We start from the raw sequence: 16,976 nt of genomic DNA on the forward strand, positions 1-16,976 counted from the left end.
GAGTTGCTCAGCTCACACACCGGGATTCATTTCACAAACACACTTCAGTGACTAACGGTAGCAACACCCCGTTAAAGCTGAAGTCTGTAAGTTTTTAAAAATCACTTTTTTGTCATATTGGCTAAAACTGTCCCTATGCCCAGGCAGCAGTACATGTGATATGTAACCTGTGAAAAAAACTGATTCAATTGGTCCCGCATACTGCCTGTATTTCAATCTGGAAAGAATAATTCGGGACGAGTCAAAACAACCAATCACAGCCAGAGGAGCGTCTGATGGAGTGTCAATCACAGGTCCCCCCCCCTCACCGCTTAACCTGCCGCAGCGCCCGGCTGCCGCAGTCAGGAGGACGCACGTGGAAGTCATGGTGGAGCGACAGCCACCAGCGAAAGAGAAACTGCCCTTACTGCCCCTGCCGACAACTGCTTACACGGGCAAACTTCGGTATAACCAGCATCCTATATCTAGCTGCTTGGAGGTGAGTGTTATCGCTCTTACCGGTTCACACTCCATGCCGCGTACGCTGCTTGGATGCTTCTGGTTGCATGCGGTAGCCGCGCAGATGCTGTGAGAGGGGTGGAGCTTGGAGGTGGGGCATGAGTGAAGCAGAGAGGGTGGGGGAGTGGCGTGAAACCGGTTTTTCTTCAAATTTTCAGTCAAAGTCTGCTCTCTTCTCAATGTTACAGACTGCAGCTTTAACTAGCAGGACCAGATAAAGCCTGCTGGCTACCATCCTACACCACTGAAAGTATATTGGACTAAATGAGTTGTACAAAATGGGATTTGGGGTGAGTTTTAAGTTTTTAAAACACAGTCAGATTACCCAGAATTCAATGCTGCATAAAGCACATGTTCCTTTTTTCCCCTTTTCCCCCACAAGTGATTGACCAGTATGTGCTGGGCCTGAGGCAGTCACACATACAGAAACAGGAGGGGGAGACGAGAGGAAAAAGGAAGATACCATGAGGAGAGATGACAGGAATGTTTCACCTCATTTAGTAGAAAAGTTAAGTCTGAAATAGTTTCAACTATTTTTTTGTAGTTAATAAGTTCATATTAATATCACAGAAACAAAAAACGCTTGTATTTGTTTTGTTTTGGTTATTAAATATGCTGCTTTTTACCTTACTATGAATATTATCAAATTGAGGAAAATAAAGCTGAAGAAATATATGGGTTCCACAGGCTCCGACTTGCTGGATCTTTAAATGGAAATTGAGTTTTAATCAATAGAAAAAAATCTGATCATTTAAATGATGATTACTATTCAAATACAGAGTTTCTGACTGCTTCTCTTTGTTACCTAAATTATGTTCTCCATGTTTACATCATAATATCGAGGGTTTGGAGCCAGAGGGGCGTAAGTGGCATTTTGGTCAAAAATGAGTTCTATATATCAAATGAAAGGTCTTGATTAGCTCCATCTAGTGGTGCCAAAGATACAAATCAGAAATGAATCTGTATTGAATAAAACAATAAAACAACAAAGACCTTACCAAAAAGGTGGAGTACTGTTTGGAGCCAGAAGGGCGTATGTACATATACGCCCTTGTGGCTCTGAGTAATACCAGACCCTGCAGTGCATATCAGAGTCAAAAGGGCGTAACACAAGTGGTGCCCAGTGCTAAAATTGGTGACAGAACTGCAGACATGCAAGAACTGACTGAGGTAGAAAAGATTTTGATCAGTATAATAAGGGAAAGTGATGAAGTTGAAGATGAAGCTTCAGAGATTGCTCTTCATTTCAGTGATGGAGGTAAGATACAAAAACTACCCTCATGAATGTGCACTATTTGGTCTAGCCTTGTTAGCCTAACCTAGCCTAGCATGGCTAACACCTTGCCTTGTATGACTTGTATAAAGAGAAATGTGGAGAGTGGAACATCCAACCAGAAAAGCTTAGTATGTATAGGTCAGTGTTTGACAAGGAGTTTAACATGGCCTTCCATACTCCTAAAAAAGACGCATGCAAATACTGCGAGTGGTATAAACGTCTAGAAGACCACGAAAAAACAAAGCACAGTGAGGAATACAATGCCCACCAATTAAGAAAGACCAAGGCAAGAGAACAGAAAGAAACTGATAAAAACAGAGCAAAAGAAGATGAATCATGCAAGGCTGTCACCTTTGACCTTGAGCAAGTCTTGACAACTCCATGGAGTAATGTGAGTAGCCTGTTTTACTCACGAAAGTTGAGTACATACAACCTCACCGTGTATGACATGGGCTGTAAGGATGTTGACTGCTACATGTGGCATGAGGGGGAAGGTGGCCGTGGATCTTCTGAGATCAGCACATGTGTTCACATGTACCTTAAAGGACTTAGTCCTCAAGTGAAACATGTTGTTCTGTACTCAGACACTTGTGGGGGACAGAACAGAAATGCAGCCTTCAGCACTATGTGCTTGCATGCTGTGAGCTCGCTGCCTCTCTCAACAATTGACCACAAGTTCATGGAGTCGGGGCACAGCCAAATGGAATGCGACAGTGTGCATGCCGCAGTAGAAACTGCAAGGCGCAAAGTGTGCATCTACTCCCCTGATGGGTATTACACACTGGTGAGGATGGCAAGGCAGGGAAACCCATACCGTGTGAATGAGCTTCTGCATAAGGATTTCCTTGATTTCAAATCCCTCTCCAACCTCACGGTGAAGAACAGATCAAAAGATGAGGAGGGACAAGCTGTCCATTGGCAGAAGATAAAGTGGTTCCGCTACACGAAAGAAGACCCGAAGACAATCTACTTCAAGTATGATGTCACTGCCCCAACTTTCAAAAAGATTATGGTACGCCTACCAACCAGAGCCACAAGCACCATACAATCACCAAGCTCACTGTATGAAAGCCCCCCAGGCATAAATGCCTCGAAAAAAAAGGATCTCCTCACCCTTTGCACCAATGGGAGTATTCCTAATTACTATGCAGAGTTTTACAACTCCCTGAAAGTAGTAGGCACTGATAGTACAGATGTGTAGTTGACAAGTGGAATGTGTAAACATGACGCATTAAATTAAATGTTAGAGTTAAAGAACTTAAATGTTAAATGTCAAAAATTAAATGTCAAAGTTTTACATGTTTAAATGTTTTAAGGTGAACTAACTGGTTAACTGAATAACTGTTTTAAATGAAATACATATTTTTTCTGTCATGACTCAGAATTGAAATAGGTCTATCTCATTTTGGCCATGCCCAGGCTAAATAAATGAAATATTAATTAATGATAATAATAGCAAAAATAATAAAATAAGACTGTTTTTCTTATGAATGTCAAGTGTTTGAAGCCAATATTTTGTATGTAAATCAGCAGATACGCCTTATTTTCTTTACAAATTCTGTATATGCTTGGTGTCAAAAGGGCGTATCTGCTGTTTTTTACCTATTTTTTATGATTTTGTAATGTTTTACAATATGTTAATTGCTTTAATATATCATAATCTGTTTACTGAACTACTACTTAATACAAGTATGTATGTGGGTGCAATGTTGACGTTGAAGGTTAATAAATACAGTTGATTAAAGTTTGGTCATAATTTTGTTTTCGCTCTCCTGTAAAGTTGGTCAAATGCCACTTACGCCCCTATGGCTCCAAACCCTCGATATAAGCATGGAGAAATTTGTTACATCAATGACTGATTGAATATTCTAGAATTATTTTTCCTATTTAGCATTGCCTTCATTATCTTGAACAGATTATCAGGGGAGAGCGCGAACGCAGTCCCCCACTACCAGAAATTATGCAGTCGAGATTCCCACATTTGGGGAATTCGCAGGGGTCAGCACAACCGGAGTGCAATGGCTGAGCCTCACCCTGGGTGAACCACCTTCTTGATCATGGTATCTCCCCTGCCAGGTAAGTATGAGTTGCTCAGCTCACACACCGGGATTCATTTCACACACACACTTCAGTGACTAACGGTAGCAACACCCCGTTAACTAGCAGGACCAGATAAAGCCTGCTGGCTGCCATCCTACACCACTGAAAGTGTATTGGACTAAATGAGTTGTACAAAACGGGATTTGGGGTGAGTTTTTAGATTTTAAAACACAGTCAGATTACCCAGAATGCAATGCTGCATGAACAGAGCAGACGTTCCTTTTGTTCCTTTCCTTTCATTTTTTTCCCCTTTTCCTTTACAAACAGCAACACTCCAGCACAGTAAATATGCCGAATATATATTCTTTATCTGAAACTACTTTAAAACACATTGTAGAGTAAGAATAAGAACAGTAATGAGGATGTTTTACTTGTAGTACAGCAACTTCCGCTCTTCTTTGCTCAGAGAAACAGGTCTGGTGCTGCCCCCTGCTGGTATGTATGTGAGGAGCCTCCATCTGAGAGAGAAAGGCCATCTATGAGTTGCTTTTCATAAACCACTGACTCTGCAGTTTTTTTTAAAGTATTAAGTAAAAGTATTAAATTTAATAATACTAATTATATGTGATCTAAATTATTGCATTTACTTATTTTTATACAAAATTGAATAAAAGAGAAACCAAATGACCCAAGTTAAACCCGTGCTTCTAGATACTGCAGACTTCATCAATCACGGGAAGTTGAAGGTTCTGGTTATAAAAATTAGTCCTTAAATGTGCGTATTAATACCTGTGGCTACTTGGAATTGGGTTCTCACCGAGCAGCCGTGTTCTCTACAGCAGCGGTCCCCAACCACCGGGCCGCGGACCGTTCCCGGTCCGTCAGTCATTTGGTACCAGGCCGCAGAGAAAAAAGTATATATATATTTAATTTATCGATCAGAGTCTGAGTGATGTTTTATTTTGAAAAATGTTAAAAAAATTGCTGTATTCTCTCCCAATAGGGGGTTTTCAGGTGACGTCACGCTCACGTGACTACTCAGCGCGTCCGCCATATTGGGTGGCAGTCGTTTCGCACCGTTGACCCTGCATTGTATGACGCCTTAGGCAGTATTGACAGTGAAAAATGGTGAAAACGTGTTTAATTGTTGGTTCCACGGCCCGTGGAGGTGGAGATCAACGCTCTTTCTATCGCATACCAGCCGTAATCGTGAATCAATGTGAAAAAACAAAACAGCTATCTGAACAACGCCGTCACCTATGGCTGACACGGATATCCAGGTCCGATTTGGACGGTGTTAAGCTGGAATACGCCAGAGTCTGCAGTGCTCACTTTGTCACAGGTAATTAACTGTCAAGCATTTAAAACATGTAAGAATATATTAATAATAGGGCTTGGGCGTCATGACGTATTACTTTCCGTGGCCGCAATGTTGACTGCCTCCGCCGCCGCTACTCAGACTACTGCCTATGACTACCGCGTACTGGACTCCCTCTCTCAGCCGTGTTTTAATTAGATTAATTTTACCTTAACTTGATTTCAACCAGCGGGAAAAGGCTCAAATATGTGAGAAACCCGGAGGGTTTAGGGAGGTTTGGCAGTTAACGTTACTAACCAAACCTTTGAAACACATAGCAGCTATTTAAAAGTACATTGCATGCCTGAGTGGTTGTTAGCACTAACGGTTAGCACTGTTTGCTGGCTTTATGAGCTGCAGCTCCTGAACCCATCCATTCGTAAACTGCACATGAGATAAATAATTAAAGCCGCGAGCGGCGTCGATCGGCCTTGCAGCCAAGCGCGTTCGCGCACCGCCGGCCGTTAGCCACCTAGCATAGCAAGCCCTGCGTCGGATTGTTTAAATTTTTACCATCTTATTAAAACTCACCCGTCCACGTATGATGGCGATTTCCTCATGTACATCACTTCGACATGTCGTACCCAACCAGATGTGAACTGGTTGTGAGCCTCTAGACCCTTGTACGCTCTCATTTCCTCCAGAGTGTGCAGAGGGTTTTCACTGAACACCGGGTAATGAACTATGTCGCTGTGCTCTACATTTGGCCAATCATCTGGATTAGTGCTAAACAAGGCACCGTGGAGGGCATAGGGGTCCATATGGTCGATCACGGAACATTTCCTCAGATATGTTCCATGATCTGGTGGCTCTAGCGTGCTGGCGTACTTATCCATTCGCGACATGATATATTTAATATACGATAATATGCCACCCAAGATGGCGGACCGAGAGCTGGCCAGTGACGTCACTGAAAACCCCCTATAGTGCGCAATGCAATACATCATGCACGGAAACAGTTTAAAGGTACACTATGCAACCGGTGTTGATTTTCCAGCGAGGCTCCCCCCAGAGGGCGAAAGTAAAAGTGCAATGTCGTAAATATGCACAGCTGTTCTCCTGGTTTCTCCGTCAAGCCAGGCGCGGTTGTTTTGAGCTTAGCAGACAGCCGAACGCAACAAATTACTAATGCTGCGTTCACACCGCAGCTGGCGCGACAGAAGCAGCGAGTTTACATGCAAAGTCAATGGTTGACGCGCGTCAAGGCGCAGCAAAAGGTCCCGCGGCGCATTTTGAGCAGCAGGTGCAGCGCGTCTGAGCAGCTGAAGCAGTGCGTCGGGCACGTTTAATCATCTGACGCAGGGAGAGAGACACAGCGCTGATGATCAGAGGCTATGATCACTCCTCTTAAACAGTTTATTGACGCCTAAATTAACTTAAAATGCAGAAATCTGCCGGCAGAATATGCAGTTTGGATTATTTAGATGAAAAACACCTACCAGCTGCCGCGGTGAACCGCGAGGAGGCGACCCGGCCAGAGGCTGCTGATGAAGGGATTCCTACTGTCGGCGCACCGCTGGTATGTGGGGGTCTGAGCGGCTCCGACAGAAAAAATATTGAAGGCAGGATAATAATCTGAATGAACTGACTGCACTGATTACGTTTTCAGGTGTATTTTCTCACTTAAAAACATATTAAAACTACTTTATTCCCACTGATCACAGCAAATATAGCTGCAAGGCAGAGAAAGGATAGTAAAGCTCTGCCCAACGCGCGTCAGACACACTTTTGCACCGCGCAGCCAGAGCAGCAAAGCTGCTTCAGCCGCGCGTCAGAACTAACTGGTACAAGCAGCAAAAATGAAGCAGCAGACGCAATTATGCTGCGTCCGATGTTAACGTAGCATAACTGCACAAAGATCGCCACTGTGCTAGCAACGAGCATGCTTTTAACTGGGGCCGTGTAGCAGTTCTCGCCATAAAGCAAGACTGACTCTCACGAGACTTCTGAGCCTGTGGGTGCGGGTCGGTGCTCCTGCAATTGCAAGTGCGGTATTTCCCCCACAGACCACCAGAGCGGCCGAGAATACCTTTGTTCAACCTGAAATGACTCATTTAATCATCCAAAACGTTATGGAACACATTAATTAACTGAAAAATGTTGCATAGTGGGCCTTTAAGAGCAGAAAGTTGCTCGGTGTTTGACTGCAAGAAGAGCGGACCGCAGCCGGCGCAACCATCCTCCTCTCAGCAGCCCGTGGGCAGTGTAAAGCCAGAGCGGAATGAATCATGCTGCTTTCACACCGGACGCAGCAAGAGCAGCAAAATCACATCTGCTGCTTCCTTTTTTGCTGCTTGTACCGGCCTTTTGACGCGCGGCTGAAGCAGCTTTGCTGCTCTGGCTGCTCTGGCTGCTCGGTCGAAAAGTGGCTCTGACGCGCGTTGGGAGGAGCTACTCTATCCCTTATTTGCCTTGCAGCTATATTTGCTGTGATCAGTGGGAATAAAGTAGTTTTATTATGTTTTTAAGTGGGAAAATCCACCTAAAAACGTAATCAGTGCAGTCAGTTCATCCTGCCTTCCAATATTTCTGTCTGAGCCGCTCAGACCCCCACATACCAGCGGTACGCTGTCAGTAGGATCCCATTCAACGGGCTTGTTTGTCAGACATGGTAATTTTTCTAAAGGAAAACTGCTAAGTAAAAAGGTCCTCACAATGTAACCGTGAATATTAGACAGAGGAAAAATGTAAATGGAAAAATCAGAGCTTAACATAAAACTCAAGATTTGTACTTTTTTATGTTGTGTAATTTTCTTTTTCTGCGAATTGATATAATATAACTGGTTTTGAAAAAAGTATCGTTCAGGAATCGGTATCGAAGTGAAGGTATCGGTATTGGTACCGGAGCCGAAAATTTTTGAACAATACCCAGCCCTAGTATTTACACCTTAATATAAGCACGGAGCAATTTGGTACATCAATGACTGATTGAATGTTCTAGAATTGTTTTTCCTATTTAGCATTGTTTTCATTATCTTGAACAGATTATCAGGGGAGAGCGCGAACGCAGTCCCCCACTACCAGAAATTATGCAGTCGAGATTCCCACATTTGGGGAATTCGCAGGGGTCAGCACAACCGGAGTGCAGTGGCTGAGCCTCACCCTGGGTGAACCACCTTCTTGATCATGGTATCTCCCCTGCCAGGTAAGTATGAGTTGCTCAGCTCACACACCGGGATTCATTTCACACACACACTTCAGTGACTAACGGTAGCAACACCCCGTTAACTAGCAGGACCAGATAAAGCCTGCTGGCTGCCATCCTACACCACTGAAAGTATATTGGACTAAATGAGTTGTATAAAATGGGATTTGGGGTGAGTTTTTAAACTTTAAAACACAGTCAGATTACCCAGAATTCAATGCTGCATAAAGCACATGTTCCTTTTTTCCCCTTTTCCCCCACAAGTGATTGACCAGTATGTGCTGGGCCTGGTTGAGCAGAGGGGGAGGGGAGGCAGTCACACATACAGAAACAGGAGGGGGAGGGGGAGACGAGAGGAAAAAGGAAGATACCACGAGGAGAGATGACAGAAATGTTTCACCTCATTTAGTAGAAAAGTTAAGTCTGAAATAGTTTCAACTATTTTTTTGTAGTGAATAAGTTCATTTTAATATAACAGAAACAAAAACGCTTGCATTTGTTTTGCTTTGGTTATTAAATATGCTGCATTTTACCTTATTATGAATAATATCAAATTGAGGAAAATAAAGCTGAAGAAATATATGGGTTCCACAGGCTCCGACTTGCTGGATCTTTAAATGGAAATTGAGCTTTAATCAATAAAAAAAAGTCTGATCATTTAAACGATGATTACTATTCAAATACAGAGATTCTGACTGCTTCTCTTCGTTACCTACATTATGTTCTCCATGTTTACATCATAATATAAGCATGGAGCAATTTGTTACATCAATGGCTGATTGAATTTTCTAGAATTGTTTTTCCTATTTAGCATTGTCTTCATTATCTTGTACAGATTATCAGGGGAGAGCGCGAACGCAGTCCCCCACTACCAGAAATTATGCAGTCGAGATTCCCACATTTGGGGAATTCGCAGGGGTCAGCACAACCGGAGTGCAATGGCTGAGCCTCACCCTGGGTGAACCACCTTCTTGATCATGGTATCTCCCCTGCCAGGTAAGTATGAATTGCTCAGCTCACACACCGGGATTCATTTCACACACACACTTCAGTGACTAACGGTAGCAACACCCCGTTAACTAGCAGGACCAGATAAAGCCTGCTGGCTGCCATCCTACACCACTGAAAGTATATTGGACTAGATGAGTTGTACAAAATGGGATTTGGGGTGAGTTTTTTAAATGTTAAAACATAGTCAGATTACCCAGAATGCAATGCTGCATGACCAGAGCACAAGTTCCTATTTTAATTTCCTTAAATTTTTTCCTTTTCCTCCTCAAACAGCAACAATCCGGCAGAGTATATATGTAGAATATACACTCTTTCGTTGGTTTATGAAACTATTTTATATCACAGTAGAGTAAGAATATGAAAAATAATGAGGATGTTTTACTTGCAGTACAGCCACTTCTGCTCTTCTTTGTTCAGAGAAACAGGTCTGGTGCTGCCCCCTGCTGGTATGTTTAAGAAGAGCCTCCATCTGAGAGAGAGACAAAAGTCCATCTATGAGTTGCTTTTCATAAACCACTGACTCTGCAGTTATTTTAAAGCCTGAAAGGAAGCACAGACATTATTACATTTAATAATACTAATTATATGTGATCTAAATGATTGCATTTACTTATTTTTATACAAAATTGAATAAAAGAGAAACCAAATGACCCAAGTTAAATCCGTGCTTCTAGATACTGCAGACTTCATCAATCACTGGAAGTTGAAGGTTCTGGTTATAAAAATTAGTCCTTAAATGTGCGTATTACTACCTGTGGCTACTTGGAATTGGGTTCTCACCGAGCAGCCGTGTTCTCTACAGCAGCGGTCCCCAACCACTGTGCCGCGGACCGTTACCGGTCCGTCGGTCATTTGGTACCGGGCCGCAGAGAAAAAAGTATATATATATATTTAATTTATCGATCAGAGTCTGAGTGATGTTTTATTTTGAAAAATATTTAAAAAATTGCGGTATTCTCTCCCAATTACATCAGTCGGTGCATCTGTGCCTCTTGACACAGGTTAATTCAGTTCAAGACTCATCCTATTTATAACATCCTGTCTTTGTGAAGCGGGATTTTCTGCGGTTACAGCAAACAAAAAAAAGGAGCAGACTGAACATCAGGAGCACACCGTGTGTCATTGTCTCCGATTACGCCTAGATGGGACAGGCTTGTTTCAGAGAAACAAGCTCAGGGTTCCCACTAATTTAACATAATGGTGAGTTTTATTTTTATGCTGTTTGTATTTGATTTTATGCCAGTCGTATCATTTTACTTGATTGTATTTACACCACCCCCCCAGCCGGTCCGTGAAAATATTGTCTGACATATAGCGGTCCGTGGTGCAAGAAAGGTTGGGGACCGCTGCTCTACAAAATGTACATTAAAGTGCTACCCACTGAGCAGCCTACAAACCACTAAAAACATGTCCTTTTGAATCCTGTGCACAAACCTAACATTATTACAAATGTAGGCATGTTTTTACTGATAACTCTTCATTACAACCAAATAATGTTAAACTTTTCTTAAACAATTTTTGTCTTGAACACATTAAAGTTCTTGTAGGGACTGTTTTTATGCAGAACCCCCCACACCCACCCACACGCGCACACTGAATGGAAGAGGAGATGGATTTTGCAAGAACCATTTCTGCCAAGTAGGGGCAGATTTAAAGTTAGCATTTTTTCTTAACATGAGACAAGACTTTGTATTCCAATTATAATCCTTAAAGTGAAAACCCTTTAATCATTTTGCAGACAGTCCCTGCTCCTTTGAGGAGCTGTGAGCTAAGCATAGAGCTGTGAGCTCCCAGCGCCGTGCTTTAGCTCACTGCCTGCCTGGATTTGGCTGCAGAGGAAACTTTCCGCTTAACAGTAATTTATCCAGAAAAAGACCCAATCTGGAACTCCTTTCTAAGAGTGATGTTATGAGATGAGCCGAGGCTTCGAGGCCTGTGTCGAGTAATGGAGGGGGTGTTTCCCCCGAAGCACGTGTCGAGGCGTTATTCATTTAGGGTGATCCCATGTGACCGCTTCGGGAAGTGGTTCAGAAAGTGCAAGAATTTTGACAGGCATCTGAACAGCCTCAGGATTCAGTCAAGATGTGGGAGTTTGTAGAAGAATTGCTGTCAGTTCGATTGAGTTTGGACAGATTCTAAGAATAGATTGGTTGGAAAAACAACCAATCTAGTTTCTTAAAACTATTTTGGTTAGAATAAACAATGTAATGATCAAAATCTGAGCAAGCCACTTGACGGAGTTGGTGTTAAGCAGTATTGCTCTCCGTTGAACAGTTAAAAACGTTTGTGGCGTCATCTCTAAGACAATGACTACCACTCCTAAGGTTGATGGTGGAAAAAAAAAAAATAATAATAACACCTTTTTATAAAAAAAACAACTTTTAAAATTTGTGATTATACTTAATTATTTTGGCTAATGAGACTAATTTGCATTGGTTTGCCATGGTAAAAATATAGATGGGTAAAAACACTGACAAATTAGGCAGGTCGGTTTAGCCAAAAGATTGGTTAAACGCAACACAAAAACTGTGGAGAAACTATTGTGTTCGAATAAAAGTGACTAATTCCTTTCATCTTGCTCATCAATGCCCAATTTGCAGAAGCCCTTTCATTGTCTGCTTGAGTTTATTTCACTAAAATGGCAGAAAAACAGTGCAACTTAAATGATTGTTTGATTGATTGTGACATTTTACACTTAAAACAAAAGAACACTTACAAAAGATTTTATTATACACCCTAACCATTAATTTCAAAGGAATTTAAAAGGGGGAAAAAAAAGAAAAGAAATAGATTTTATTACTAAATGTAGTTCAACACTCCACCAGTAGGTGGTGACATGTTCACGTGGAGCCTCGTGAACTGTGGGGATCGATGAACCAATTTGGCCAAACGGTTCAATGCCTCATGAGGCTTCATCTCACCAGCACTACTTTCTAACTTTTCCGAAGTGTAACAGAACCATACACCAATAAAAGGCTTTTTAATTTGAAAAATGAAAAGTAACTTTTCTAGGGGTTGTCAGAAATGGGTTTAATCATGAAGAAAAGTGGCCTAGAAATAGCGAAATTGAATAAAAACTTTCCAGCGTTTTATTTAAATAGTACCGTACATTTAAGAGAGGAGTTTAGTTTGAACCTCTGTTTTAAAGCGTCAGTGTGTTTTCTGTGCGTCAGCTGGAGACAAGAAGGAAAACTGCACGAGGCGTCAAAAATGGCGACGCTAACGCGCTACCGACCTCAGAGATACCAGGCCCGAATCAATAACTTTGAAATAAAAACTAAAAAAACAACCTAAAAACAATACATATAAGTAAATTCTTACCAATATGCTTTTTCCATTAAATAATTTAGCTTACTTTGAGCTACTAGTCGCAGTGAGCGCTCCAGGTGAGGACTTCTCCACTTAGGGGTCCAATAATGAGCTTCAGTCATGTGACCAATGTCACCCACAAGATTCAGTGGGTTGCCAGATCTGCTCAATAAATCAGTGCATTTTTATTCAACTCGATTTATTTGGTTTTTTTAAAAGCCTTTTCTGATGTCAAAATTACATTTTAGATCATTTTTGAAAGGTAAGGTCATAAAAGATTTTTTTTCTAAGCAGCTGTTCCAACATTTCTGTACTAAAAAGGTTTTCATTGGTTTTCATTGGTCTGATTGTCTTTATTAGCTTTGGACAGAAACATGACATAAAGGGCCGGATTTATCAAGATCCAATTTTGCGTGCAGTAATTTGCGCTCGCAAACTGGAATTTTGCGCGAGGGGCTGAACCATGATTTGCGGGTGATTTAACAAGACCGATTGCGTAACTGGTGGCAGGTGCAAAACTGTTGGAGACGCCCTATTTAAATGATGGTTTTGCGCGTTTTGTGGTTTGCGGCATGGCGAGTTTGGACAGCAGAAGGCGCAAAAGGAAATTCGACCCCATGGAAATGGAGGTGTTGGTGGATGAAGCCAACAAACATTTAAGTGAGCTACAGCAAAGAAGTGTGACTGTCACACAGAGGAACGCTATTTGTGAACAAATCTGTAATAAAGTAAACGCTGTTGGTGAAACCTTGCGAACAGTGGATGAAGTAAAAAGAAGATACCAGGATATTAGAAGGTGAACCAAAGAAAAACTGGCATATAACAAAACATCTGCGAACAAAAGAGGAGGGGGCACAGTAGATGAGATGCCTCTGACCAGCATTGAGGAACAAGTACAGCTGACGCTCTGTGAGGAGCAAATCACTGGAATTGCAGCTCCAAAATGGCAATGCTGGATAAATGTGGAAAAAATGCGTTCTCTGCGTCTCCTTGCTTCATTTCGATGTCTCCTTCTTGCGACAATAACCGCTGCCATGTGTGCGCAATTACGCATACAGACCATTTGCACCTTCTTTTGAAACGTGTTAAATATAGAGTCAGATACCGTTAGCAAAATTGCTTTCAGGTTTGATAAATCACTTTGCGAGTGCTAAATTAATATATTTACATGTTCTCCTCCCACAAGACGCACTTTTGCGTGTAAACGCCCCATATTGCATATTCATTGCAGAAAAAGTACTAAATGGATAAGAGGCGCTATTTAGCACGTTTTAAAGACCAAATCCTTTTAGCACGCTGTTGATAGATCAGTTTGTACATTTTTTAGCGTGCGCAGTGAAATAGCTCACGTTTTTATACACGCAAACCTTTGATAGATCCGGCCCTAAAGGCCTAAAAACACAAGTCTGTGTTTAACTGATTTATAATATTTTTAACTGAACAAATCTACTGAAATAAATTAACTTTTAAGCAATAAATTAGACCATTTATTATGAATGTGCATATTTGAATGTGTCATATATGTTTCTCTGTGTCTACTTGGCTTGGATCACACGCAGCTTTCTTATTCAACACAAGTTTTTGTCTTGGACACATGAAGTTTCTTGGAGGGACTGTTCTGCATGCAGAAACCCCCCACTTTGAATGGAAAAGGAGATGGACATTGCAAGAACTATTTCTGCCAAGTAGGGAGATTTAATCTTTTTTTTTTTCTATTATTAACCTTAAACATTAATTGTAAATCTCCTAAAAATGATGTATGGCTCCTTTCTAGGTGTACGATACATTTCAGAGTAGGACTGGTCTTTGAGTGTGGTCCTGATTAGGGTCTACAATAAGATAGGATGTTTATTCTCCTTGCACGCTATTGTAAACAATATTCAATTCAATTTAAATTCAGTTTATTTATGTAGCTCCAATTCACAACACATCTCAAGGCACTTTACAGTTCACCAGATCATACAGTCGAATTGATTCAAAGTTTTCTTTGGTTCCAGAAGTAAAATTAGGAAAAGATAAATACACAAAAAAAAAAAAAAAAAAAAAATATATATATATATATATATATATATATATATATATATATATATATATATATATAGTCAGTAAAATTAAGTAACAGCTTAGACAATAAAAGTATATACAAAGCTGTTTAAAAGCCATTAAGGAGTCTTAAACTGTGTGGTATGGGGAATTATAAAATAAAATAAAGGATTATATACTCTCTGAATTTTCCTGTTTTTTATTAGTGGAGTGGACGAGAAAATGACACAAGAGTCAGGGAAGATGATGTACTAAAAGAGGAAGAAGAAAAAGGTCCAGATAAAAGATCATCCTGAAGGACCAATCAACATCTTGTTATTATCAGGGACTTACAAGCTCTTCTTTTTGTGTGTGTGTTTTGCTAATATAGCTCTGGCAACTGATTTCCCAAATCCAGATAATAATCCAGCAGATTTGCTGTCACAAGCAGACTGTTATAGTTGTTGCCATAAGGTTCCGCTTGGTACTTACATACGAAACCTTATTGGTTCTTATTTATGGATTAAAAACGTATGCAAGGGACATGGAGAAAGAAAGGGAGCAGTGATAAGAATTCAGGGGAGAGAAAGAGAAATGAAAGACTTTTGACTTTTAATAACACGTTATTTACACAATTCAAAACATATATAACAATGAAAGAGGGAGGAGAAAAAAGAGAAAAAAGCACAAACAAAACTAAATAAAACTATTATTATTCCTTTTGGAAGACAGGAGGGTAAATAATTTATCAAAATTGTAGAAATTTAAACAAAAAGGGTGGAATCAAGATGAAAAAGGAAGGAATTTAGTATTAATAAGGAATTTTAGTGAGAGAGAAAGAAGAGAAGGGGTAGCAATGTTGATACCAAGGGTATGACATAATTATATGTTATGTGAATGGAAAGATTAAAATACGTTGGAATGAATATTGGGAACTGGACAAATAAAAAAGATGAATAATTAGAAAAGCATTATCCGTTTATCTGCATAACACAAAACTAATGAACAGTAGTGAGAATTTTTGTGGGTAGAAGCTGTTGTTGTTACACTCCAAGGTATAGTAGGTGGGGTAAGCATCAATAACCTGTTTGCAACCCAGCATAATAAAAAAGGAAAACAAGAAGATTTGGTTTTACAATTGGGACACGGGACTGAACATTACACTTTTTAAATACTAAAACATAAAGCAACAAAATATGTGGGAAAAATTAGAGTTAGATTAGATTTCCAAAAATACTAAGTTAAATGAAGCTTGTGATAAATTAATTGGGGAAAATTAAGGTAATAATTTAATAGAAGCAAAAAAACAACTTAATGTTTAACTTAATTATGTTAAACGCTGTAGATATTACAGTATTTCTGAGTTGCTAAGACACAAAAATCCATTCGCAAAACCAAAGTTGCAAGAGTACAAACCACTTTATTGATTGAAGCACACAGTTTGTAGAACTTTAAACTCTTCTCATGTGGTTAGACACAGCTAGCAAATCGGAATCGCTCTTTGTGCAAAACTGTAAACACATTGTCATTCAAAAAGCACATGTAGCATTTTGGTGCACTTCAACTCAGAATGCCACAACACAGCCCCAAAAGTGAAATACAAGTAACACACTGTTGTCCGAGTCACAAACGATCTCCTCATGTTATCCGATGCTGGCTCTTCATCCTTCCTCATCCTCCTCGACCTTTCTGGTGCATTTGATACTGTCGACCATGGCATTCTCCTAAACCGGCTCCACCTCACCGCTGGACTAAATGACACTGCTCTCAGTTGGTTCAGGTCATATCTCACCAACCGGACAGAATCCATCTCCCTCGGCCGCTCCAAATCAAATCCGCACACAGTTACGTGTGGCGTCCCTCAGGGGTCAGTCCTCGGCCCCATCCTCTTCATCCTTTACCTTACCCCCCTTGGCCAAATCAACAGCCGCCACAATATCTCATTCCACTGCTATGCTGATGACATACAGCTCTATGTAAATGTCACAGCTGACCCCCCACCACCCTCACAGTAATCCCCATCAAAACTCACCACCTGTCTGGAGGATATAAAGGTATGGATGGAGAAAAACTTTCTTCAACTAAATAGCTCCAAAACCAAAGCCATCCTGGTTGGAACTCCTCATCAAACTAAATCATTAACCATAACCAGCATAACTTTTTCTGGTACTAACATTCCGCTTTCATCAACCGTTAGTAATCTTGGTGTAAGAATGGACTCACAACTCACTTTTGAAGCCCACATAAATCAATTATGCAAGACTTCTTTCTACCACCTCAGTAACATCTCCAAACTCCATCCCATTCTCTCCCTCCCA

General features: G+C 40.8%; 1 long non-coding RNA gene and 3 other non-coding genes across 4 annotated transcripts; all 4 read right to left on the reverse strand.

Annotated features, from left to right (window-relative positions):
• Positions 1-3,694: 3,694 nt before the first annotated feature.
• On the reverse strand, positions 3,695-3,858 carry LOC119778100. The gene has a single exon (XR_005280020.1). It is a non-coding gene; the product is annotated as a U1 spliceosomal RNA (small nuclear RNA).
• Positions 3,859-4,258: 400 nt separating this feature from the next.
• Positions 4,259-12,764, reverse strand: LOC119778036. Its single transcript, XR_005280014.1, has 3 exons — positions 12,683-12,764; positions 9,710-9,796; positions 4,259-4,332 (listed from the first exon to the last, which is right to left on the reverse strand). It is a non-coding gene; the product is annotated as an uncharacterized LOC119778036 (long non-coding RNA).
• Positions 8,161-8,324, reverse strand: LOC119778102. The gene has a single exon (XR_005280022.1). It is a non-coding gene; the product is annotated as a U1 spliceosomal RNA (small nuclear RNA).
• Positions 9,157-9,320, reverse strand: LOC119778101. The gene has a single exon (XR_005280021.1). It is a non-coding gene; the product is annotated as a U1 spliceosomal RNA (small nuclear RNA).
• Positions 12,765-16,976: the final 4,212 nt, after the last annotated feature.

The sequence above is a fragment of the Cyprinodon tularosa genome, unplaced genomic scaffold, assembly GCF_016077235.1.
Source record: "Cyprinodon tularosa strain WSP-4 unplaced genomic scaffold, ASM1607723v1 ctg13, whole genome shotgun sequence".
NCBI lineage: Eukaryota > Metazoa > Chordata > Actinopteri > Cyprinodontiformes > Cyprinodontidae > Cyprinodon > Cyprinodon tularosa.